Here is a 25,575-nt window from a genome sequence, read left to right as displayed (position 1 = left end):
AGTTTTAGAGTCCTCCAACGAGGATTGAAGCGGAGCTGTACCTTGGAAACTGTCCAGCCTGCACCACGACCATCTCCGATGTAAGTAAATAATCTTTTCAATCAACCATTACGCCTCCATGACTGATTCTAGCTCGAGCGTACTACTCCACCCCGCGGCTTTTCTCCGGCCCCGTGTGCCCGGGCTGCCAGCCACAGCCCGCGTGCACACAGACGGGCCCAGCTTGCACCCGGTGAGGATGGGACCGGGATTCGGCCCGCACAGATACAAAATGCACACACACAAATTTTAAAACACAATTCCTTATCTTAAAGTGAAAGAAAGAGGAAGGAAGAAAAGGTAGAAGAGGAAAAACATGTTTAAAGAGGGGAGAGCAAATGCAGGCAAGAGGAAAAGGGGGCTTTCTAAGGGGGCTTTCTGCTACAATACAGGTATATGTGTAGATGGTGATGCTTTACTGAAGATCTAATTAGTAAGCCCCACAGTAAAACACACATGTAGATTTACCCACTGTGGCTGACAGACAAGAGACTGGAGAGGAGGCAGGGCTGGGATGTTCTAAGCCTGGTGGAGCTACACTGCAGGGCGTGAAGCCCCCACCATGGGAGGTGTTCCCCCCACGCACACCAAGCAGACCACAACTTTTGGGGTTGGGGCAGGCAGCTTTATTCCTCCCCGCCCCCCCAGCTCACCCTCCCCACAGCTTAGGGGGTGGGGCAGGGGCTGGTGAGGGGGGAAGCTGGAGTGCTTGCAGTCCAGCAGAGCTGGGGTGCATGCGTGAGCACCCTCTGCCTTCAGGCCTTGGCCAGGGCAGGTACTTACCTGCCATGGCCAACTGATGAGTGAACATATATTCTGTTCATTACTGCTCCAATCTATGCAGCTTAAAGAAAGTTGCATATGTTGAAATCAATTCTGCCTTAGGCTTTTTGACTCTCTGTACTTATCCTATATAATTATTCTTCTAAATAACGTACTCAAATTTAAAACATTAACTTATACTTGTAATAAAAATTGGAAAGTGATTTTTGTCTTTGGCTCTCACTCATCAGGCCTCTGTAAACAAGGCTCCAAGGTCTTCTCCCACTCTACAGCGGATATTTAAAGCGTCTCAAGATTAGAAAAATTATATTAGAAATGGAGACTTGATAATTCAAATTCTGATGTGCAGTCCAGATGCCAAGTCAAAAGCTGAATTAATTCAGTTCATTGTATATTTGAATCAAGGCAGAGGGTTTTTTTGGTTCATCTTACTAAACTTTGTAACTAATGATTCAAAGATCTTTGTAGATATAGCAACAGCTGCAAAGGACTAATCAAATGCAACATCTTCTGGAAATCAAGGATATGGGAAACAATATTCTTTTGTAATGTTTGCTTCAAAGGCCGATAAAGAAGCTGGAATATATTTATCCATTCATTTGCATTTGAAAATCCACTGAAGACTTGGAAAGCTTTGAAAACACAGGACCCTTTTCTGAAGTCCTTACACACTTCCCCCGGCAATGTCTGACATATATTAATCAGTAAACACATTGGTTTAAACCAGGGGTGGGCAAAATGTTGAATTCGGCTGGCAGCTGAACTCCACCTCCCAGCCTCCCCAGCCAAATCACTGCAGCAGTTTTCCATGCATCAACATGAGTCCTACTGTGCAGTATCTACTGTGCACTTAGACTAACACCTGTATTTACAGGTACAAGCTAACTGTGTAGTAGACTAATTTACTGCACAGTACCTTATCAGCACAGTTATATGGTGATGCTTTACTGAGCAGTACATTAGTCTATTGTGCAGTACAGCATCTCACATAGACACACCCACAGGGAATCAGTTCCATGAAACCATGATTTTGAATGACCTTCGCTGTCCTGCTTTATGCAGATAATGCATTAATTCTGTCACAATCTCAAATAAGTCTTCAACGATTATTAGATGCTTTTCAGCAATATTGCAACTCAGATAGCATAGAAATCAATACAGCTAAAACCAAAGAAATGGTCTTTGGCAATGAAAGAAGGAAACAGGATCTTTTTTTTTTTTTTTACAAGGAAAGATATTAGAGGTGATGTCTTCCTTTAAATACCTTGAAATATATCGTAGCAAAAATCAGAGCTGGAATAAGCACACTGAAAATGTAAATGTTAGATCAAAACAAGCTTTGGGTGGAGTTTTATCTTTCTACATTAAGACAGAAGAGTAGTTCTGGAGCATTAAGTGTCTATAGATCCAAGGTAGATTCTATTTCATTGTACAGAGCAGAACTCTGGGGTGTTGACCCCTATGGTCCACCTGAAAATTGAGGAGATTGTTTAAGGATACTTTTATCCTTACCTAATTCTATGTTTGGGGGGGGGGGGTGGTCATGTGCTCTGAAACTGGACTGATAAATGTAACAATTTGGCCAAATTAAAAACCCTAAATTATTAGATGAAAGTTTGATCTTTTACACTTATCAGTAGGGACACACCAAATTTATGATTTCACTGATTCCATGAATTCCAGCATTGTCCATGAGATCTACAAAAATCCATGAAATCCACAGGAAAAAAAATAGTAGGAAAGAAAATGCTGACTACTCAGAATAAGCCAACAGTCCTCAGTGTGCTGTAGCAGACCAATGGGGCAGGGAAGGGGGACCAGAGGAAATGGGGGGCTGCCCACTCAAAGGGCTTGATGCAAGATGGCTGTCACCCCTGCCCCTCACTGCTGATTGGCTGCAAAGGATACCTGTCATGTAGTAAGGAGCAGGGCTACATGACAGATAGCACTTGCAGCCAATCAGTGGCAAGGGGTGGAGCCATATGACAGGTAGCCCTCCACAACCCATCAGTGAAGGGCAGGGCAAATGAGGCCCCTCAGCCAATTAGAGGCATGGGAAACTTGCTGTGTTCCACCTGCAAAATGACTGCCTAGGTCCATGTTCTCCCCACAAAATTGCGAGAGAGGGAGGGAGGGCAGCTCCTGCAAGTTAGGTAGGTCCCTACCTATCAGATACCCCAAGAAGTGCATTTTAGAAACCTCTCTTCTCCCAAATAAACCCTGGTGTGGATGGTTAAGAACACTTATACTCTCTTCCAGATAAATGGCCTGGGAAATGTATTGAGAGTAACTGACGCAATATATCCCTTGTATTTAAAATGCACATTCATTTAAGAATTAAGGATGCCAGCATGAAGATGGATATGCTTACAGTGAGACTGTCTTGAACTTCTTCTTTTTGAAAGATTAATAAAAACACTCCATTGGCCCAGAAACATATTTGTGTGGTACAAAAATGCAAACAATGAGAGACCATCACTAGATTGAGAGTCACACTAATGATATCTGCAGTTGTCATGGGCAGGTACTGTTGGAATCCACATTTGGATTAATATGCTCTTGTGGGAAGAATGAGATTGAATACTTAAATCATCATTGGTGGTCTTCTATGTGTTTTGAAGAAATAAGAGGGAAATGAATCTCTCTATTAATGGGAAAAGCTAAATAGTGGGCTAATACAGAAAAAATAACATGGTTGCTTTCTAACACTTTGGAGCCTGCCTTACACACACAAAGAATAAGGACCAAAAAATCACATAGACTTTTCCTGTCCTGTTTTATTGTTCATTGTTCCATTTTACCTCTTCTTTTACATCCTGATACATTTTATTTTGTTTTAATTTTGTGTAAATTGGCAGAATGGATAAGCTTATTGTATGCTTTTAGTAAAAAAAATATGTTTTATATATGATATTTTAAAATTTTATACATCATTTTTATTGTTCATTTTATTATACTGCTTTGGCAGCATTGAATCTTCAGATTTGGATTCAGCCCAATCAAATTGGGACAGTAATGTGAATCAATGAATTGAATCACTGTCCCCCGAAATATGCCAAAAGAAAGATGGGAATGGGTGATTTCTTTGACACAACACAGCAAAAGGCAAAACACTGTGGTTTCTATGAAGGATTTTTTTGCTTTACATGTAGTCTGCCACAGTGTAGACTCTAGTATTTACTAAAAGCAAGATTTTCAACACAGCCTCTACTGTTTTCAAAATAAATTCTCAAAACTATTTCTTGCATTGGGTGCATACTAGGTGCTGATTTCTTTTGCATATCTATCCCCTATAATGCTAAAAGCTAGGGCTGTGAGAAGCTTTGGTCTCTGATCCAATTCAGCGGCGATTTGACCCGATTCAGCACCTGAATCTCCAAATCCGAATTGAATCAGCAGACCCTTTAATCCCTCTGAATTGAATCAAAACCCTCCAAATAGATTCAGAGAGATTCAATGATTCAGACACAGACACAGCTTTAAATGTGTCTGCAATTTAAAGACACAGCTTTAAATTGTACCTGCATGCTGCAAGGTACCAAATGGCTAGTGAATGCTGAGATGGTGGGACAGATAAAACATCCCATGGGTGTGTGGGGGGGGGTCTACAGCATGCTTGATGGTGGACCTAGAAGTGGACCAGAAGCACTTCTAGTCCACTTTTGGGTCCGCCACGAAGTGCGTGGGGGACCCCCCCCCGTCACCCTCTGGCTTGATGACTGGTGCCTCCTGGGTCTGAGGAGGTGCACCCAGGGTCCCTCTGTGGCTGATCGCTAAGCCAGGCTTGGCACGGTGGGGGGGGGGAGGTCCACTGCCAAGCACATGGGCCCCCCCCCATACTCCTATGGGACGCTCCCATGCACCCCACCATCTCAGCATTCACGAGCTGCGTCTGGTATCTCGAGGTACATAGAAAAAACATTTAAAATTGTGTCTATGATTGAATTGCTGATTCTTCAAATCAGCATTGAATCTTCAGATTTGGATTCAGCCAAATCAAATTGGGACAGTGATGTGAATCAACAAATCGAATTACTGTCCTCCGAAATGGGCTGAATCTGAATCCAAATCAAATACAGTCCATTTTGCACACCCCTACTAGAAACCTGATTAACTGAAAACATAAAAGTTCAAGGAGGCTGTCATAATGAGGTGGTGTGTCTAATTTGATTTGATAGGCATTTTCAATATTTTACCTTTATATTCTGTACCTCCCCATTCTACTCATTCCTCTTTTGTATGTTTCTACTAATTGTTTGAGTGCTAGGAATATCTGAGTGAACTACTTCCTAGAAACCACACAGTGACTCACTGATTATCCAAAGAAATTAGAGAATAACACACAGAAAGCCAGCATGCTAGATGGTCTAAATCAGGATAGATTCATTTAATTCAACAGTATTAGTTAAATATACACCAGTCAAAAAACTGTCCCACACTTTTCAACTCTGACAAAAATGTAAACTGCTCCTTCTAACAGAAATACTTACAAAGAGACAAACTCAACACGGCTCCCCATTACTTTCTCTGCATTCTCACATGAAAAAGAGAAGATTTTGTCTCACAAAAAAGACAGGATGCTATTCTCTGATGGCTTTTGGTTCAATCTATGGCTGATGATGCTGATGTTCATGTTTCAACACCCTCTGCAGTTTATCCCTGCTTCCATATTCACTGGAGGCAACATATTCCAGTGTGACAGGCATCAGCTTATGAGCCAAAAGATCCATATTCTAGTTCTAACCTAATCTGACCTGGCAATGTTACTTATCATAAGGCCTCTGTCTTTCTAATAATAATATTGGAATAGAGATTCTGATTTAATTTATAAAAAAATAATTATATATAGCATTTTGGGCTACTTGAAATTTCCTAAAAATAATTTTATAATGTATCTGGCAACCGCTGATCCTTTTGGATCATGGTGTATGCACGAGAGGTCACCCAGACCTTTGATGCATATGCCTAAACAGGATTTTTCTTTTGGAGCAATGGAGGCTGCCCAGACCTTCCATCCCCACTTTAGGCTACTGAGAAGGAATCCAAAAGCCAGACTGTATAAAGATCTTTGGAACCTCCATAGCTGTATTTGTATGAGCATCTGGGAATTGAATCGAGGTCTCCTACGTGTAGCAGACAAGGAGTCTACCACTGAACCTAAGGAATCTACCACTAAACCACAGGGGACTTCAATTTCATAATATAATTTCACTTGAAATGTCACCAGAATTAAAATGGGTTGAACAAAAGTAAAACTAATGAGGCAAAAATTCACTTAAATCCAGGGGCACAGAAAAATGGAAACATTTTATTCTACCCTGGAAAGCTCACTGCAAGACACTGGGTTTTGTAGTTTCTATTTATGCAGGTATTATTGCTAAAGAGTATAATGGTCCTGCTTTGAGCAGGGGGTTGGACTAGATGACCTCCTGAGATCCCTACCAATCCTAATTTTCTATCATTCTATATAATAAGAAATTAAATGTTCTTTAGTATTAGTTCCATATATTTTGACTAGAAGATTATATAAATACTTTCTTCATATGAAATAAAAAATAAAGCCCGAACAGTACTCTAAAGCTAGCTATATGTACTTTGATTTTCAGAGAAAGGTATATAAAGGGTATGTATACAAAAACCCCTCCACAAGAAATGAATTCTATTTAGTATCCTGTTACTTAATTTTTACCCTGAAATATGTTTGAAAGCTACATATTTCTTTCCATTCAGGGAAAGCATTCTCTGTAATGCTACGAGTATAAAAGGTTACAGATGCATACAAATGTTTCTTTCTGTTTCATCTTTCCTGGTTTTTGTTCACCTATGGTGCATACTACGAGATCCTTGATATACCTGACTTTGCTAGTTAACAAGAGAAGAAGAAATAAAAAGAATGTGCTGACTTAGCGCATTGGTAGCTTTCATTTTTCACCTTGAAGTACAGAGGGAACTGTGCTTAGGGACTCTATAAGCTTACTACCTCGCAGCATACATTGTAGTAGTACGGAAGAGGTGAGAGTGAATCAGCAAGTTATGCCTCAGCAGAAAGACAAGTATGCATAATAGGTCAAACAATTATACACATGATACCATTTTCTTTGTAAATAAAGATATTGTATGGAAACATAACTGGCATAATTTAGTATCCAAAAGACTGAGTACTATTGATATAAATCTGTTTACACAGTTTCTTGGAGACCTGCAAAATACAGTGTATGAATCACTGATCCAAGATACAGCATCAAAAAAGAGGAGCAGTGAAGCAGTTAGCAACTGATTAGATAAAAGTAAGAAAATTGCTTCATGGCATATAAAGCATTTATATGAAAAATAATGATACTGAATTTCTTTATGACAGTTTTGAGTCCTCTAAGTAGTGAGGCATTTAGGTACACGTTTCTGTCAGTATAAATTGTTCACTACTATGCATTTATTTTTTAAACTTAAAAAACTGATAAATAGTGTTTATTTCACTGGTCCTTGGGTACCTTATACCAATTAAAATAGCCAGTACAAACAAAAATATAATCTTCTAAAAACACCATACTACACTCCAAAGACCATGTTCCTACTGTTAGAATTACCCAAATGTAAGTCAAAGACCTAGCCAAAATGTCTGCATTCTGTTTTCCAGCTTTCTGAACACAGCAAACTGATAAGCCATTTCCAGCTGTGTTCTCTCTTCAAAGGGAATATTTTTTGTCAGTCCATAATAAGTTGAATCCCAGCAACATATCAAAGGCAAAGAGTAGGATGTTTGTTACCAGGATCCTGAGAGTTTTAAATTAAAAAAACCAAAATGATAACCATAGAACAGAATAGGCAACCAATGTGAAGACATGGGCATAATATATAACAACTCCTACCATTCTAGAGATGGTCTGCTGCATGCTACTTGGGTTTCTACTAAGTAGATGTTCAAATAACAAAGGGGATTATGGGTGCTGTATAAGATCTGAAAGAAGCTAAGATGGATAGGTGGCAATATTTTATGCTGCTAGGAGGCAAAGACTATTTCTTTGCCTCCTGGCAGCATAGATTGAGTCTGAGAGAAAAAAGCCCCAAAACAAATAATGTTGGGAGAAGCATCATGTGCCATACCTCTGTCCAAGGCCCCAGAGACCCTTCACAGACATTATACTTAAAACATAATTAACTGGTTAATCGTATCTTAAATAGTGAACTGGCCCCATGTTCAAGCAATTAATTGTGTGATAAAATGAGGAGTAAGCTAGGACTGGCTGGAACCCCAGTCAGCTAATTGGGGCTTCCAGTCAGGGGAGTGCACCAATCAGTTCAGGGGGCCTTGTAAGGCTCACATATGCTCCAGAGATTAGGTACTCGTCACATGTTTGATTAAAGGCATGATAAGAATCAGCCACAATGTTATTATATAAAATGTGTGAAATAACTTTGAAGCTTATTCCTCATTTTATCATGCCATTAATTTATTGAACATGTGGACAGATCACTTGTATCGGTAAAATTGTAATGTTTGTATCTGGCCTTAATGTCTTAAATGTACAGTAACATTCATCAAGAGACCAGGAGCAACAGAACAACAGCCTTAATGGCTAGGGACGCAAGTTGCACATCAACTGGTATAAGTGATCAGAAACCAAGTCAAATCTCTAACACAACAGAAGTTCAGTGCACATAAGCTGCTTTCAAAATGGCCAAAACCAGTTTATGATAAAGCTGGATGAATGTAGAATCAGACTTAACTGATTTAGTTTAAATCGATTATTGAACTTCCCAGATCCACTCCAGATTCGAATTAACTCACAGTCCCCAACCATCCCAGGATGCTTTGCACCTGCCCCACAAACCCCTCCTGTAAGGGTGGGCAGGCTAGCCTTGAACCAAATTGTCTGCCCCAGCCAAGCAGGGAGGCATGCTCTCGAGCCCCTCGCCTTCTGGCCTAAGCCACTGCAGGCACGTGGCTACATTTTTTAAATCAAAAGTGAATGTCTGTTCACTTGCTGATCAGTTCAATCTATGCATCTTAAACTAATCTGTGAAGATTGAATAGATTCAGCCTTGGGCTTTTTGACTGTCTGTACTTAGCCAATGTGACTCACACGCAATTATACTTGCAAAACCTGGACATAAACCTCCTATAGAATACAGAGGGGGAAAAACCATTCTCAACAATTGATCTGAGTCCCTTTGTCCTCTTCTAAATATTCAGATTTAGAAATTTCTCAATTCAGGGAACCTGGAAGATCAGAGAATAAGCAGTGTCCAGATTCAATGCAAAGGAAATACAGATCTGAATGTCATCTACATATTGATAACACCATGGACCAAAATGTCTCCAGGTGAGTTACAAACATACTTTGAATGGAAGGAGTAATAAGAGAGGCTTCTGAAAAATTAGTGACTGTACACAGGTATAAAATGATGTAATGTATTTCCAAATTTAACACTTATCTTCATGTATGTGAAACCATAGAGGCCAAATAACTCCTCAGTTCCACCTCCCAAATGATGAGCAGTGCTTCCATGAACAGTGTTACCTGCATACTCACAATGAAGACACTGCATATAATACTGATTGTTAGAATGTGTGTGATGCCATAACTCTCAAAACCGTTCACCAGAGATTGCATTTCTTGGGACACAACTGGCAAACTTGCAACTTTAGGGCATGAGAGTATGCTCATTAATTTAAAAATATCTCAGGAAATCCTACTCTATTTCTAATTGCATCCAACTTTACAAGACAATTCAACATGACAGTTGAAGCACATTTTCTTAATTAACTAAATTGAGTAATACAAAATCTATGCGAGAATATCTTTCCTTTTTTTCAAAATTTTAGAATTAAAGCTTATACTCAAAGATAGTTGGAAAAAAAACCTGTTCATATACAAACTATTGTAGAGTTCCCTGTGGACTTCATCACTTGGTTGCCTAGTGCCTTCTCCCAATGCTTAGTGGTAACAAGCATCATCAGAGTGAAATTTACAGAATTCCAATCAGTTTCCTGTCAGTTATTTCCCTCTCATGCTATCAAACATCTTGTTGGTCTGTCTGCTAGCAGTGCTATCTGGAAAAGCTGTGAGTTGCAGATACTGGCACTACATAGGAGAAAGGAAATTAAAAAAAAAAGATCCATGCAGAAGCAGGGGTAGGGAAATGGCAATACAAACCTTTGCCTCTCACATTAGCTAGAAGTCTTTGGAAAAAAAAGATTGAAGAATCAGATACTTCCAGAAAACTGGAGGAGGTAGGGAGGAAGAGAACAGGTAGACAACTGCATTGTATGTGGAGCCATTAAGCAGGAGCCAAGGACAGTACTGTGGTAGGAACCCACAAAAATTTAACTTCTCAAGTGCTCCTTAAATGGTGGGTTCTGAGGATTTTCACTACGGTCCTCAGATTTCTTCTGAACTAGACAATTGAGTTCTGTAAGATACCTGCCAAATTTTTCAAGTCCTGAATTCATGCAATCTACCATTTTCACAAGAGGGATGTTCTAGTAGAATAAATGGAATGCAAATTTTGCCCACTTTCTGGAAGGTGTTTAAGAACTACATCATCACCATCACTACTCGGCTCCTGAAAACATTCCCTTCACAATGCTTATAAGCTATTATCTGTAAGGCTTGCATGAGAAAAAATGACAAAGTGATATGAAACGCATATTCTTTGGTTTTTAAGGCCACTTGCAATAATAGGGCAAAATGGCATTTCAGAAAAAAATGAATTTGTGACACACATCTGACGCTGAAATTGTATAAACCCACCTTCAAATAGAAAGGGTTAAGATTATGACTGTACGCAGTGGGAAGTAAGAGTACTTAATAAAATACCTCTGTTTCCTCAATTCTGGGAATGTTTCTTTCACTAGTCATCTGTACCTATTGTTTAAGCTGCTTTTTGCAAAATCATTTTGCAAATTTCTGCAATATGTCATAAGCCATTATATGAAAATGCCTTTTGGACCCCTTGGAAAATTGAAGCACTCAAGAAAAACAATTGGAATTTCTGTCCATTCTGTCTATTTAGAACAGTTAAAGGCTTTTTGTGGAAAATCAGATCGTTGGGAAGAAAAAACTATTGAACATTAGCTTAATAATAGAGTATGTGATATGCTGGACTTTACAACTCTGTTTTTGACTACTTTATGTTCAATTTAAAAACTCATTCAATCACACCTTAATCACCTAACTTTAGTTCTATGTTTTTAAATAAATATAAAGTATATCTTCTGCTATTACTATTTATTGCAAAAGCATCAATAAAAGGACAAGGGATAGTGGCAATTAAAAAAAATCCCACTATTTTCACAAGTAAAATCTAAGATTATAGTACCTGAAGGATTAGAAGGCCAAGCAGATTCTTTTCAAGTATGCTTCCTTCATGTCTAGCCAGATTCACTATTTCCCCCACATAAGAAGGGTGACCATAATTATTTCAGGAAAATCCTGGACGGAGAGTGGAGGGGAACTGGGGGGGGGGGAGGTGGCATACACGCATGTGCCCATGCGTGCACACAAAGATACACACATGTGCTAAGGCAATAAGTAGCAAAAGGCAGGGCCAGAGCAGGTGCTGGTTTAGTGCACAAGGAGCCTTTGTCATCAGAGCTGGGGCTGCGGGCTGGGACAAAGATGCACTAGTGAGTGCGATGCCTTTTTCACCATGGCTACAGGCTGAGACTGGGACCAGGCCAGCTGCATCACAGCTCTGAAGTAGAGAGCCCTGCCCAGCCTGGCCACACCCCAGCTTTAACCAGGGAGTGGGGTGTAAGGCCAAGGTGGGCTGTGCCCATCTGTCTGAGGGGCACATGGCCAGGATGCGACTCCAGGTGCCAGGATGGGGCCAGAGCCACAAGTCAGACTCAGCCTGTGCAGCACCCCTCACTTGGCTGGTGCTCTGTCCCTAGCCCCAGCCCACAACCCTGGTGAGAAAGGTATCGTGCTCCCCAGCATGTTCCAGCCCCAGCCCACAGCCCCAGCTCCAGTGACAAAGGCACAATGCTCCTCAGTGTTCCTGATACCTGCACCAGCCCTGCTTGCTGCTGCGCACACACACAGGAACAGCTCCCAGGAACAGGGCTGGAAGAAACACATACATATCCTGACCCTATGGCTCCCAAGTCCCCACCAATCTAGGACTTCTGCTTACATTTTCTCCAATGTCCAGGACACTGAGACAGTCCTAGATTTTGTAGGCTATTCTGGCCAATCCAGGACATATAGTTACCCTACACATAAGTCACTTTAATTTGTACATGTCTATTTCTTTATTGCACAGAAACTATAACCATCACCCTCTCCCATCAGCCTGCCCCACAAAGAAAACTTACTAACATTATTTCCAGTCTGGATGACAAGCTTTAAGATGCATGCTTAACAGGTGTTTGTGTAGAAAGGTCCACTGATCTGGCTTATGAATGTTGAATACTGGAGAAAAAAAATAAGATGACGACCCAGGAATCAACGTGCATGGGTAAAAGGACCTAAGGACCCAGGAATCAACCTGGAGTGTTGCGAAAAGTTTAGGTAACACCATTCTTAGCCACAAATCTTGTAATCTTGTAATAATTGTAGCGATTCATTTTTGTGTAAAATTACATATACTTTGCCTACCTCTAAAACAATGTATATTTCCAAAAATTATAAAGTGCTGGAAATGATGTGTATTTAATAGGATAAAAAGTCTTGGCAAAAATTAAAAATATAAATATCATTTTTCTCATTACATTATAATTATGAAAATCAAGGGCTCTACCCTCCACTGTTTTAGACTTTTTTCACTCTATTACCACTATACGACGTGTTTAAATGACTGCACAGGTTATAAAGAAGTAGAGAATCAAATCCAAGCAGTTTTATAGGGCTATTTTGCTTTGTACATGAAGAATAGGCTATTTGTTAAATGGTTGCTCATAGTTACCAACCCATTTTCTCAGCAGGCTTAATCTGTACAAAAGCATTTAAAAATATATATTTCTCGTACTTTGTGCGAGCTAGAATATTTAAACATTTTATACATGAGCTGCTCACCCTTCAATGCAATGCAAATATGTTGTACAAAAAAGGCTTGGGAAAAATACAATGAAATATAACATTTTCATGGTTTATTCATTATTTTTTAAACTAAAACTATAACTAAGAACACCTTACAATAAATAAATAAAATTAAGAGCTTCTAATAGGTGTGCAAATTCTTCATTAGTATAATCTTTAAAGCAGCAAACCAGCTTTAACTCTTGGGACCAGATTAACATTCAGTAAAAAACTTCTATAAATATCCTAATACTTTTGTCAATATTATCAAGTAATCTTGTTGATTAACCATCTCAATTTTACCAGGCCTTCTTTTGCCTCCAACCTACAATATTTGGTATAACCACCTGCCATGATAAATAATTTGTGTAGTCAATAACGTTTTACCATTTGTCACTACTAAGACTATTATAAATGAATTAGAACAACAACAGCAACAACCAAATATCTTGTAGATGATACAACTTTCATTTCAGATAAATAAAATAAAAACTATCTATAGGAGTTTATTAAAACTCTTCCACAGATCATGGGAAACATCCCTGAATGCACTGAATCACTGTATGGAAATTATTACCATAAAGCAAATTGAAATATAGTTGTAGATGATAAAAAATCACATTAAAGAATTATACATATGCACTTACATGTGCTTACATAAGCATATTTCTATGAATGTACATCATATGTATAGATGGTTCTTGCTTACACACCCTATACACATTACACATAAGGCATGATTAACCGGTCATTTCACTCCTTAAGTTGCGACATAGCTACACGTTCAACCAATTAAAGATGTGATAAAACAAGCAATAAAGCTACAAATTTATTCCAGAAAAAATGTGGAATAACTTTATAGTGTATTCGAATCATGCCCTTAATTAAGCATGTAGCCAAGTGTTCCTCTGTGGCTGGAAGCCCCATCAACACCCTGCTGCCAGCCCCACAGCTGACAGGCCTTGCAGTGATGGCAGCATTACAGGAGTTGCAACGCTGCAAGCCTTATCTGGTACAGGACTCGCAGTGCAGAGAACACTGCCCTCCTTTGCAAACTTTGTGGGCTGCAAGGCTCACATCATCAGCTGTGGGGCTCACAGCAATGGTAGCTGCACCAGTCTGGCCGCATGTAAGTGCTCTCTAGATGCTTTAGAGCACACACCCGGTGCTGGCTGCAGGGTGTGTTCCTGAGGCCTGGGCATTGGGCCGCATTCACCCCAAGGGAGGCCTCGATACTCACCTGCCATGACTTGATCTTTTTCTTCAGTGGTGGGGCTCCTTCTTGCAGTTCCTCATGGACCAGGTGCTGCCCTTAGTGGGCACTCTTGGGGATCCACCTCCCCTACACCCCAGCCATGCACCAGCCCTCAGGATGGCCAGATGATGGATCGCCGGCCTTCCTGTCCCTTGATGTCATCACCTGCCCTTCCTTCTCCCTGCCCATCTCTTGGCATCCCTCCACACTGGATGACTACGGGATGTGGGACCATCCTCATCACTGCATCTAGCCTTCTCTTGAAGCGTAGTGGTCTGTTGCACTGCCTCAGCTCTCCTTTGACCCAAGAGGTTACTTGAAGCCCCTCTCCCTGGTTTGGGGCTCTGTGCAACTTCCAAAACACATATTAAGAAAAAAAGAAGAAAGGAATACTTGGGGCATGGGGCCTCAGCCCACCCCACTCACAGGTCCGGCGTCTGCAGCTCTTGGGGTCCCGCGATGCCATCCTCCTTTGGCCGGCTGTCCTGCTGAGATGGAGTGATGCTTCTTTTAATGGAGGCAGGACCCCTCCTGTGGGTCTCTGTCCGGCTCCCTGCCGAGCTGCTGACACGGCCTTTATGCAGCCCAGGAAGGAGCCTTGTCTTCTGGCTGCTGTGTTGCTGTTCTCCCCTCCATTTCCTCACTGCCAGCTTTTAAATCAGCCAGGCAGAGATTTTTGATGATTTCATCCACTGATGCTGCTCCCAGCCGGCAATAAAAACGGCTGACAAACCACGCGGGTGGTTCATCTCAGTGCAGCTCGGCTGGCTCTGCTTTTCCTGAAAATAGTAAGTATGCCCTGTTTTCAGGGCTTTTCATTTCCTTCTTCAGATGGGTCAGTCCTGCCTCTGGTCCCGCCATAGGAGGGTGCTCCAGGGCCTCTGCTTCAATCCCCCTGGGACAGTAGTGTTCTCCCTATTGTGAGCCTCGTGCTGCATGAGCCTCACAGCAGTGACAGGATTATCTCCACAACCCCTACTGTCATCCCTATAGCCAAGGAAGATCACACTGCGGGCAGCATTCTTGGTGCTACTCCTGCTGTGAGCCCCCCAACCCATATCAGCTGTGCGGTTCACAATAGGGGCAGCATGGAGAACACTACCCCTGCTATGAGCCCTGTCAGTCTCCTCAATCCTGCCCATCTTCTGCCATGAACATACAAGAAAGCAAAGCACTGGACTGGTGGAAATCACTGACTAACCCCTGAGAACTGGGGTTTGTCCAAGTGCTGAGAATAGCTTTTGATAACAACTGTCTTTACTGGTGCTGAGAGAACATGTCCTTCATTTCAGTTTATTTCAGTAGCTCAGTTCAATTTCAGTTCATTCCCAGTACACAAAAAGATTGAAAAAGCAAGAAAACTTGTTGTCTTCCTCAATCTATGAATAAAACTGAAGTATGAGAGGATGAGATCTAATAATTCCATAATCTTGATAACCAAAAATGATTAGTCTAATTCCCTTACTACAGAGTATGCCCAAGCTTTAAATCCAAATCGTTACATACTTTTTCCCTTGTTCAACCAGCACATTTAAAGCAGTTTTACCTAAATAATAAAAAACAATTTTAAATGCTATTTTGATACATTTTCAGTTGAATTCCAAATCCCACCCAAATCCACAAAAATATGAATAAAAATGCATCATTCACAATTTTAACAGAATAAAAATGTAAAAAATTATATCATTTAAATAAACATGCATAGATATAGTACATTGTTATAATTAGCTAAATACATATCAATTTAAGGTCAATATTTTTAAGGATTATCCATCAATATTTCTTTCTGTATGAAAAAAATAAGACATAAAAATATAAAAAACAAGATTAAAATTGTTTACATTTTTATTAAAATTTGGATAAATACTCTGAGTTAGTAGAGGCAAATAGAATAGCACAAAGGTTTTGGGGTTTTTTTCTTTCCAGTTCCCAGACCCATCTACATGACTAAATGTGTAATGTACACTTCCATTCTTCAAACTAATCTTCTGGCTTTCCCATGTTTAATTACTTAAATTAAAACACTTTCCTATTGTTAAAACACTCTTCTTACAGTTCCTCTTCCATTCTCTCCTCTTTGTCTAACTAATTCAAAGCTTTCATGTATGAAAATATATATTTGCTACTACCTCATGAAAATATACTACATTCTCTTGATCTTTGTATCTCTATCTAGGATGACAGTGGGAAACCAGTCAAAGGGGCCCACACAACAGGAACAGCTTTTAGCCAGAGGCAGGATCTACTTTGTATAACTGCTTCTATCTTTCCCCCAACTATACACACTCTGATTTTAGGTTCATATGGTGAAATACAAGTTAGAGCACCACAAATATTAGTTCACAGGCAGCTAACACTTTCCCTGTTGGGTGAAAAAGAGCAGAAAGAACAAAGAAGCATTCTGCTATTGGCTAGACCAGCATTTCTCAACCAGGGGGTTGCAACTCAAAAGTGGGTCGCAAGAATATTTGAAAGGGTCCCAAGCAGGTCACCAGGAAAAATCATGAAAGCATGGGTTTCCCCTTGCAGGATGGAAGCATTCCAGCCTGCAAGTGGCTACTTGGGATGACTGGAGACAGCAGGTACACATGTTCAAATGCACATGGCCAGCATAGAGTAAGGTTGGGTCATGGGAGCATCCCAAGCCACTGGATGCAGATAAGTATGGGGAGCAGGGGATGGAGGTCCAGGGGACTTTCTGAAGGACTAGGGGAGGGGCGGTGCACGCATGTGTCTGTGGTGTGTAGTATGTTTGCGCACACACGTATGCTGCCAGTGCTGGACATGGTGGCAGAGCATGGGGCTGCGGCAGGGCAGGGGAAGCAGGGGGCGGGGGGGAGAAGGTGCCTGGCCCTTCAGTGGGGGAAGGAGGCAGGGGTGGTCCTTCATAGTGGGGAGCTATGTTCCTGGACTGTCAGTATGGGGCCAGAGCCCATACATGCAGGGGCCCACATTCACTGCTCATGCTCTGGCCCAAGCAGTACGAAGGCAGATGGGAGCCCCTTCCAGCAGAGCTGGGGTGGGGGAAAGGGGGAGGTGGGGAACTGTGGATTGGGAGTGAGGGGCACCAGCATCACCCAGGGGGCAGGGGAATGTAGTTTGGAGCTTAGGGGCATCAGCAGGGCTAAGGGGTTGTGGCTGGGGGATAAGGGGAACCAGCAAGGCCAGGAGGGGGGCACAGGGGACTGTGGGTAGGCACCAGCAGAGCCAGGGGGGTGAGAGTCAGGACAAGCCATTAGTCTTGGCAAATGGGTTCTAATATAAAAAAGGTTGAGAACTACTGGGCTAGACTATTCAATACATTTGTCCTACAGATATACTTGGTTTTTTTTGTAAATTCAGAAAAGGGACATGGGTAAAACATCCCTTTGCAGGTTAAAAAAGAGGTATGTAAATAATGTACTGCACGATGTAGTGAGGTTCTGCATCTAAGCCGTCACTGCACTAAAAGATTTATTTTATTAAAAATTAAAAAGAAAGAGAAAGAAAGCTCTCTCAAAGATTTTCCTTTGCTCTCTCTTTAACTTGGGATAATTTGTATTTTTAAAAGATAGACCAAGAAATGAAATTGACCAATGTTTTCTTAAACTGTAAGAACAGATTAAATAGTTCTAAAATTTAACATAAATTAACAGTTTTAGTTGTGGATACCCCAAACCTTGTAGCACTAAGCATCTGCAAGTGAAACTGACTTTAACTAATTTTCATTAGCCAAGCACAGGGAGTGATAATATACACAAGGAGTCTAAATAGCACCAAGTGAATTTAAATAATTTAAAGCATTATTAGTAGCATTAGTAAATGAAAACTGATTTTTAACCTGACCCTTTTAAAAAAAAAAAAAATTTCATGCTACCAGTTCATGGAAGTGTAACAATGTGTACTAAGCCTTTCTAGATCAAATTGGTCAGCAGAATTATGAGTCATTAGGGGGCATTAGGGAGAAAATGTGTAATATCACAAGTGAATGTCTAATGTCAACAATTGATGCAAAGTAAATATTGGGTGATCTCTAAAGGACTGTGCTCTGAGCGAGGATTGACATAATTGTCATTTCTCTATAGATTTTTTTAAAATGCTGTTTTTATTAAGAATGCAAGCTGACATGGCTTTCTAGCTGTGTGGAGCAGTTTAGATGTGAAAAATTTGATATGCCTGAAAACAAGCAAGGGATCGTTAAACTAGCAACATATTAAAACTACATTATTTAGATTAATCTCCTGTACATAAAAAGCAATTGCTGTAGGAGGAGCATGAGAATACCAACAAACTTTAAACTAAATTAGATATTTTTTTTCTTATGGAATAAAACCTGCCTCAGAAAGCAAAATACCTAGGTAGAAGGAGTTGTACCTGGCATATTACTTGAAATCAACCCTGAAATGATCAGTTAGAACAGGGGTGGGCAAAATGCAGCCCACCAGGCCATTCTATCTGGCCCATGGGGCCCCTAAAAAATTTAGAAAATTAATATTTATCTGTCCTGGGCTGCCTGTCATGTGGCCCTCGATGGCTTGCCAAAACTCAGTAAGCGGCCCTCCAACCAAAATAACTGCCCGCCCCTGAGTTAGAACCTTCCTAACCAAGAAATTTGTTCTACCAGTCATGTCAGAAGAGCAGGTTTAGGTGGTTTAGCAGATTTAACGTTTATGTAGACATTAAACCATGTGTGTATGTCCATGTTCTAGGGCTGTATGAAATTTTGATGAGTATTTCGTTTCAAACTTTTTTGAGACATTTCAAGCTCAAAACAATGAAATCGAAACAAAACAAAGGGCTTTGAAACAGCTTCAAAATGAAATGAGGGCACTCAAAATGTTTCGAGAGTTTCAAAGCAACCTGCTGGTGGGAGGCAGGGGAGAACCAGGGCTACACTACAAGCAGCTCCGCCAGCTCCACGGAGATCAGCCTGGTGGCAGGAGGCAGGGGAAAGCCAGTGGTGAAACCATTCTGAATGCAGCCTTGGCTCTGATGCAGCCCTGGCCAGTGGCTCTCCCCCACCTCCTGCTGCCAGGCAGCTCTGTGCAGCTCTGTGGAGCTGCAAAGCCTCCCACCACCAGGCTGTGCTCACCAGGGCTTTGCTCTGAGAAGCTCTGCCACTGGTTCTCCTGCCATCTCCCACCACTGGGCTGAGCTCCATGACGCTGACCAAGCTGCTTAGAGTGCAGCCCTGGCTTTGAGCGCAGCCCTGGTGAGTACAGCCTGATGGCCGTAGGCTCCGCAGCCCCACAGAGCTGAGCCTTGTGGCGGGAGACAGGGGAGAGCCACTGGCCAGGGGTGCGCTCAGAGCTGGGGCTGCACTCTGAGAGGCTCCACCACTGGCTCTCCACTGCCTCCCGCTGCCACGCTCAGTTCTGTGGGGCTGTGGAGCCTCCAGCCACTGGGCTGTGCTTACCAGGGCTGCGCTCTGAGCGGCCCTGCCAGCCCCATGGAGCTCAGAACAGTGGTGGGAGGTGGAGGGAGAGCCAGTGATGGAGCTGCTCAGAGCGCAGCCCTGGCTGGTGGCTCTCCCCTGCCTCCTGTTGCCATGCTCAGCTCCATGGGGCTGGCAGAGCTGCTCAGAGTGCAGCCCAGTGGCGGGGAGCAGAGGAGAGCTAGGGCTGTGCTCCAACCAGCTCCGCCAGCCCCATGGAGCTCAACCTGCCCTCCCAGCACTGCCAGACTCCTCCTGGAGTTGCGGGCCCCCAGATCTGCATGTGAGATGACAGGAGTCTGCCACTGCTGTCTGGGGCCAGTGGTAGCACCAGTCTTCCCAGCGCCAGGCGCACCCAGCACCAGTCCCAGGTGGTAGCAGCAGCCTCCTGTCATCCTGAGTGCAGATCCAGGGGCCCACACCTCTGAGAGGAGTCCATCACAACCCCACAGCTCTCTTGGGGGTGCAGGCCCCCAGATCTGCATGCAGGATGACAGGAAGCTGCCACTGCTGGCAAGTGACATGGGTTTTGCTTGTCAGCACCTTAAGGTGCAGTTTTCCAGAAACCCCTGTACCTAACTCCTTGAAACTTGGCAGGCTTCATGCTCTTAGAAGGGGCTATCATTCCTGCAATTTTCACCCAAGTCAGGCAAGAAATGGCAAAGTTATAGGCATTTTCATGATTCCCTATTATAGCCTATGGGCAAAACAGTTTTGATGAAATGAAACAGAACAGTGCTTTGAAATGAAACAAAATGATGAAATGAAACACTGTCCCTTTGAAATGGTGAAACAGAAGTCGAAATGAAATGCTGCTGTTTCGCACATTCCTTCCATGTTCACACATGAAAGAGAAAGAGAAGCAAGGTCAAGATATCTCTCGCTTCTCACTACCATCACCAGAAACTATCATTGATTATAAAAATGACATAAACAAACCTCTTGCTTTTTTTTGGTCTCACTCCATGACTTATGCTTTTAGCAATCCAATGGTCCGGCTTCAACAGAAGGGATAGTTTCCCTTACTCAGCCTATTCTGCAGCCTGGTGTTTAAAGCTCTCCCCTGGGAAATGGAGATGTTGGCATTTTTAGACATGCTCTGGGAGGTGCCAGGGGCAGGTGCTTTAATTAGAGAGCACTTTTAATTAAAAGCACCTGAGTGTCACGTGTGTTAGAATCCCTGCACTGAAAAATGGTGGTTGGGTGCTTTGAACTAAAGCTCATAGAACAAGCTTTAGTTCAATGCACCCCAGCCCCATTTTTTGCCACGGGGATGCTAATACATGTGATGCCAGAGTCTGCTGGAGCACATTTATTTCCATGCTGAAGCAGACTTGATTAATTGAGTCTGCTCCAATTCATTTGATTTCCAGAGCATCAGAGCTGGCTCCCTGCATGTGTATAGGAGCCTGTTGATTCACATTGCCTCAGGAAAAGCCTAGGAAGAGTCCTGTGCAAGTGCTCCAGCAGTAACCTATTGGAAAATATGATTTTGCAGTATTTAAGCAGTGCCTAGTTACCTCCCAATATCAGTTTGATTTCCAACAGAGCTTAGATTCAATTAAGGTGTGCCTAAGTGTTCTACCTGAATCATTCAAAGAGAAGATCTCTACATTTTGCTAGACTTCAGTCCAGTTATATAATGGAAACATCAGAGACTGCACCAAATATGGAAGATAATAACAGTTTTTCTCTCACCTGTAAGGTAGTGAATGATTATGTTAAAAGATCTTCTAATATATGTTGGAACAAGCTGTCATGTGGTTGATGGTGCCTTCAGTGTTTCATCATCATCATTTTCTGTTCTTTGTTCCAGGACTACCCAAAAGCTGATTGAATCCCATCCTAGCTTAGGACACATGCTATAGTAACCCTTATTATAATCAAACATACCATTGCCAGACAACAGAAGGAGAACATCCATTCGCCCATTACTAGATGGAGAAGTCGGTAGATTACATGGGACAAGACAATCTAGTGTCTATCCTGAGAAAACCAAGATGAGATTAGGTAGACTACTCCTCCACTGTAAGACAAACACCATCTGTCTTTCATACATCATTCCCCTTCTCACCTACTTTGAGCTCCTGTAAATGCCTTTTTCTAACACTATTACATTTGTAAGCATGCTCTTCTTCACTATATAGGACTGGCAGCATGTCTGTGTATGACATCTAGAATAACTGAGAAAAAATTCAGATTTGTTTGTACTTCATAGTCAAGTTTTCTACTTAGGTAGGCTTTCCTGAGCTGCCTGTTACACTTTAAACAGTTATATTAACTTTGTCACACGGTGTTTCTTGATGCACTGTTATACCTCTAGCTTCAGCAACAGTCATAATACAGGCCATTTGCAGATGCATAACTGTGAAATCAATACCACTGTAACAATTATAATTTGGGTATGTAAATTATAATAATTTTGACGGTCTGAGGACCCAGGCTGCATGTTTAAATAAATGTTATTCACACAAACATTTATTAGAGTGCTATTTCCTAATCCAAGTATATGAAATATTCCAGTAAAAAACCAAGATAAGTTATGATTTGTTCCAAAAAAAGATTTTTTTTTCCATGAGGTAAATTAATCTGAAAGTAATGAGGCATGTCATGCATTTAATGTTACAAATGTGCACTTTCCTAACACAACTGGTTTATTTTTTTACAGCAATTCTATTCACAGTAAGTGCCTATTTGAATGAGAAATAGATGCATGATCAGTCCATTATTCTATATCTAATGCAAGGAGCACAAGAATGAAGGCATCCTATGGAAATATTGCATTTTCCTTCTCCCTTTCCCTCACCCCCCAAAAAAACAAATTAAAATTATCATAAAGTCAGCTTATAGACTGCCTATATGCTAATCCCAGAAAATGTCAAAGGCCTTGCACACCATGAAGCATAAAGGAACACTATTACAGTTGTTCCAAGCCACCAGTAAATTGATTGTACATTTAAGGAACCAATATCCTCCAGGTCTTGAGCAAGGAAATTTTAAAGAAACATATCTATTAGCAATGGCATTTATAAAAATTCAGGTATCACCACCAGCTGTCATCCTAATGGTTATTCAACTGAGACATGACAATTAATCCAGCAATTGGCAGGAGGAACTTACCTCTTTTAATGGCATTTTAAATAAAACACTTTTCCAAAGATAAAACAGATACTAGGCTTGTATTTTGTAAGATTAATTTATACCACATGTGATGTACCATTCTTGTGGTGTATATATCCTGTAGCTACTTTGCTATACAGCCTTTTGAAACTCACATTATAAAGTTTGCAATTTAAAATATTAATTATGGAATCCCATAAATAGATAGCAACAATATCATAATGCCAACAAATAATTATTTAGTTAGTTTCCACTGCTCTGTGAAGACATTAAGTCAAGGCTTCTAGGTACAAGCTAGCTCTAGAAAGTAGAACTGCATAGATATTTCAAATATTGCACCTCTATAGACTTTATATTCTCCTCCATTGATTGGTAGAATGGTGGGGGCAGAACAAATCCTTGCAAATATCCTAAAGGGAAAAGTGGGTCACGTAAAGTGGAAAGTTGGTCATAGCTATGTTTTTTTTTCCTTTTTACAGATGTTACCAACTCCTCCAAAAAAACCTTCCCAAGGGACCAAACAATAAGTGTGTCTGTAGATGTGTGGGAAGGCTGCTCTGACATGCCATAATTACAGCATGTCTGAGCTGACTTGATTAATCGAATCTGCGGGAGTGTGCTAACTAGTGCACCTCCAGCAGCTTCTGCACCTCATGTATCATCTTTCCCACACTTCAAAATGTCAGCAGGGGTGCTTAAACTACAGCTTGCTCAATGACCTTTAGTTAAAGTACTCCTGCCACCATTTTGAAATGTGGGGACACTGATACTTGAGACACTGTGGGTGCTTTAATTAGAGTGGCTCTTGGAGCTGCTCTAATTAAAGCACTGCCCCCACCTTTGGACCACGTGTAAAAACACCCTAAGTTCCTACTTACATGGACAATTGACCAGGGGGTTAATTAATGTTGCATTAGAGCAACACTGCATTTCACTTACACAACTAGTTAAGCCTCCTGGCATAACTGCTATTCTCTCAATTTTCAACAAAAGATCCAGTCCTAATCATTAGCCCATCATAGAGACTGAAGGACAGTGGCTGCCTATACAAGTGCTCAGGGGTGGGGGGGAGGGGGGGAGGGGAGTTGGAGCTTTTTAATTAGAGCAGTTCCTGGGCAGCCGCTCTAATTAAAATGCTTCACTGTCACATGTATTAAGCTCCATGCATTTTAAAATGGCTGTAGTATGCTTTATCTACACCTCATTAAATGAAGTTTAGTTAAAGCGCTCCACAGCCATTTTAAAATGCACGGGGGCTTAACAGACATGATGCTGCAGCAACGCTACAGAGCTGTAATTAGAATGCTAATGAGTAAATATATGGGCAGCCAGTAGTGTGACCAGCTAGTGCCTGCTTCCAAAGGCAATGACTTGTGTTTTATTAAGGGAAGAAGCACTCCCTTCCTCCTTCAAATAAGTAATATTTCAACCACTGCTGAAGAACTCTACTCTTGATACATTAGATCTAACCAACTACAGTACTCAGTATCAATATCAAGTCTCTCTCACTTGCATTGGTGCACAAGGATCTGTTCTCTTTCTAATCCTATTCAACAGTTGCACATAGCTATTTAGGTTAAGTTGTATGATGACATGACCATAAGTTCCATTATTATATACATGACACAGATCTCTACCAATCTGTTACCACATATGACCCTTCTATGCCAACAGGATGAACTTGTGAGATCAGCTTATAGCTAGAAACCATTGGAGGTTTGGAACTCAACATGAACAAAATGTGATTTGTGCTTATAGGAGCAGAAACCGTTTTAGGAGTTTGCAGCCACAACAGTTTTCCTTTGTTTAAAGCTACTCACACAATATCACTGATTGAATCTGTAGTTTAGAAGTGCTCCTAGATAATGCTAACCCCTTGCACACATCAAACACTATTTTATACTCCAGCTAAGTAGCTTTATCTTTTCTTTATTTATATAAACCTTCATTTGTTACCAACCTATATTGCAGCTGCAGCATACCTGGACAAAAAGCCATCTACTTTTAGGAAACACTTTCTGAGCAACTATGAACATATCAGATCTGTCCTCTGTTCTACACTATCTTCTCACAGAATATCAAATGAAGTTCGGAGTTTCGGTGCTCGGTAGCCTGGGTCTAGCAAATCATAAATACAACCAAGAGCTCTAGGACAGAGACTGTGATTAACAATTCCACACTTCTGGCACAACAAAACTTTCTACCATAAGGTAAATCTTGCTTGTATTTCTCAGAGACAACTTTCTCAAGGACTGGTATACACTATTCTCCTCCAAAGTAGAGGATAGATAAAATAAACCACATAGGATGGGGACACTAATGGAAGGGATATAAAGAAAGAGTGTCACAGAGTGCCCCACAGTGGGGACTTGCTTAGGACAAAGCCATTCAAGATCAGTGATGCTAAAGGTCTATCTTGTCTCTCCTGCACATACCCAGCCCTAGCACTTAACTCTTCAGTATCTATGCAAAGGCAACATAACATGACACGACATGACATGACAACAACCTAAGCATAGTTCACATCGAAATATCACAATAAAACCCATAATCCATCACAAGGGGTGTATAAGAAACTACACAGATCATACCTAGACAATCTCTTTTCATGCACTAGCCTCTTGGGTTAGATGGTCTTAGGGGGCCCGGTTGGGGGGGGAGGGGAGGAGAGGGGCATGGAAATCCTAGAGTTCTTTACAATGTTGATCCCTATCTACTAGAAACTCATTTCTTATTGCACTGTTGTTCTCAAAGTGGATTACTAATGCAGACACTATAGCTAGTTTCTATAAATTTTCTATGCATGCCAGTTTTTTCAGGTGATATCAAGCCTCTTTCTATAGACTAAAATGAAATGATACATTTATCTTATAGAGAAACAGAAAACATTTTTGTGTTAAGACATGAAATAAAGTGCTCAGTTCACTATCACAAAAGAGCTTTTG

General features: G+C 41.3%; 1 protein-coding gene across 1 annotated transcript in view; it reads right to left on the bottom strand.

The window, feature by feature from the left end:
- Positions 1-25,575, bottom strand: part of DOCK2 (dedicator of cytokinesis 2) — a 514,326-nt gene that overhangs the window by 144,873 nt on the left and 343,878 nt on the right. The window lies entirely within an intron of this gene.

The sequence above is a fragment of the Alligator sinensis genome, unplaced genomic scaffold (genome assembly GCF_000455745.1).
Source record: "Alligator sinensis unplaced genomic scaffold, ASM45574v1 scaffold606_1, whole genome shotgun sequence".
Lineage (NCBI taxonomy): Eukaryota > Metazoa > Chordata > Crocodylia > Alligatoridae > Alligator > Alligator sinensis.
The sequence above is the reverse complement of the archived record's forward strand: the minus strand, read 5'-3'. Positions and strand labels throughout refer to the sequence as shown.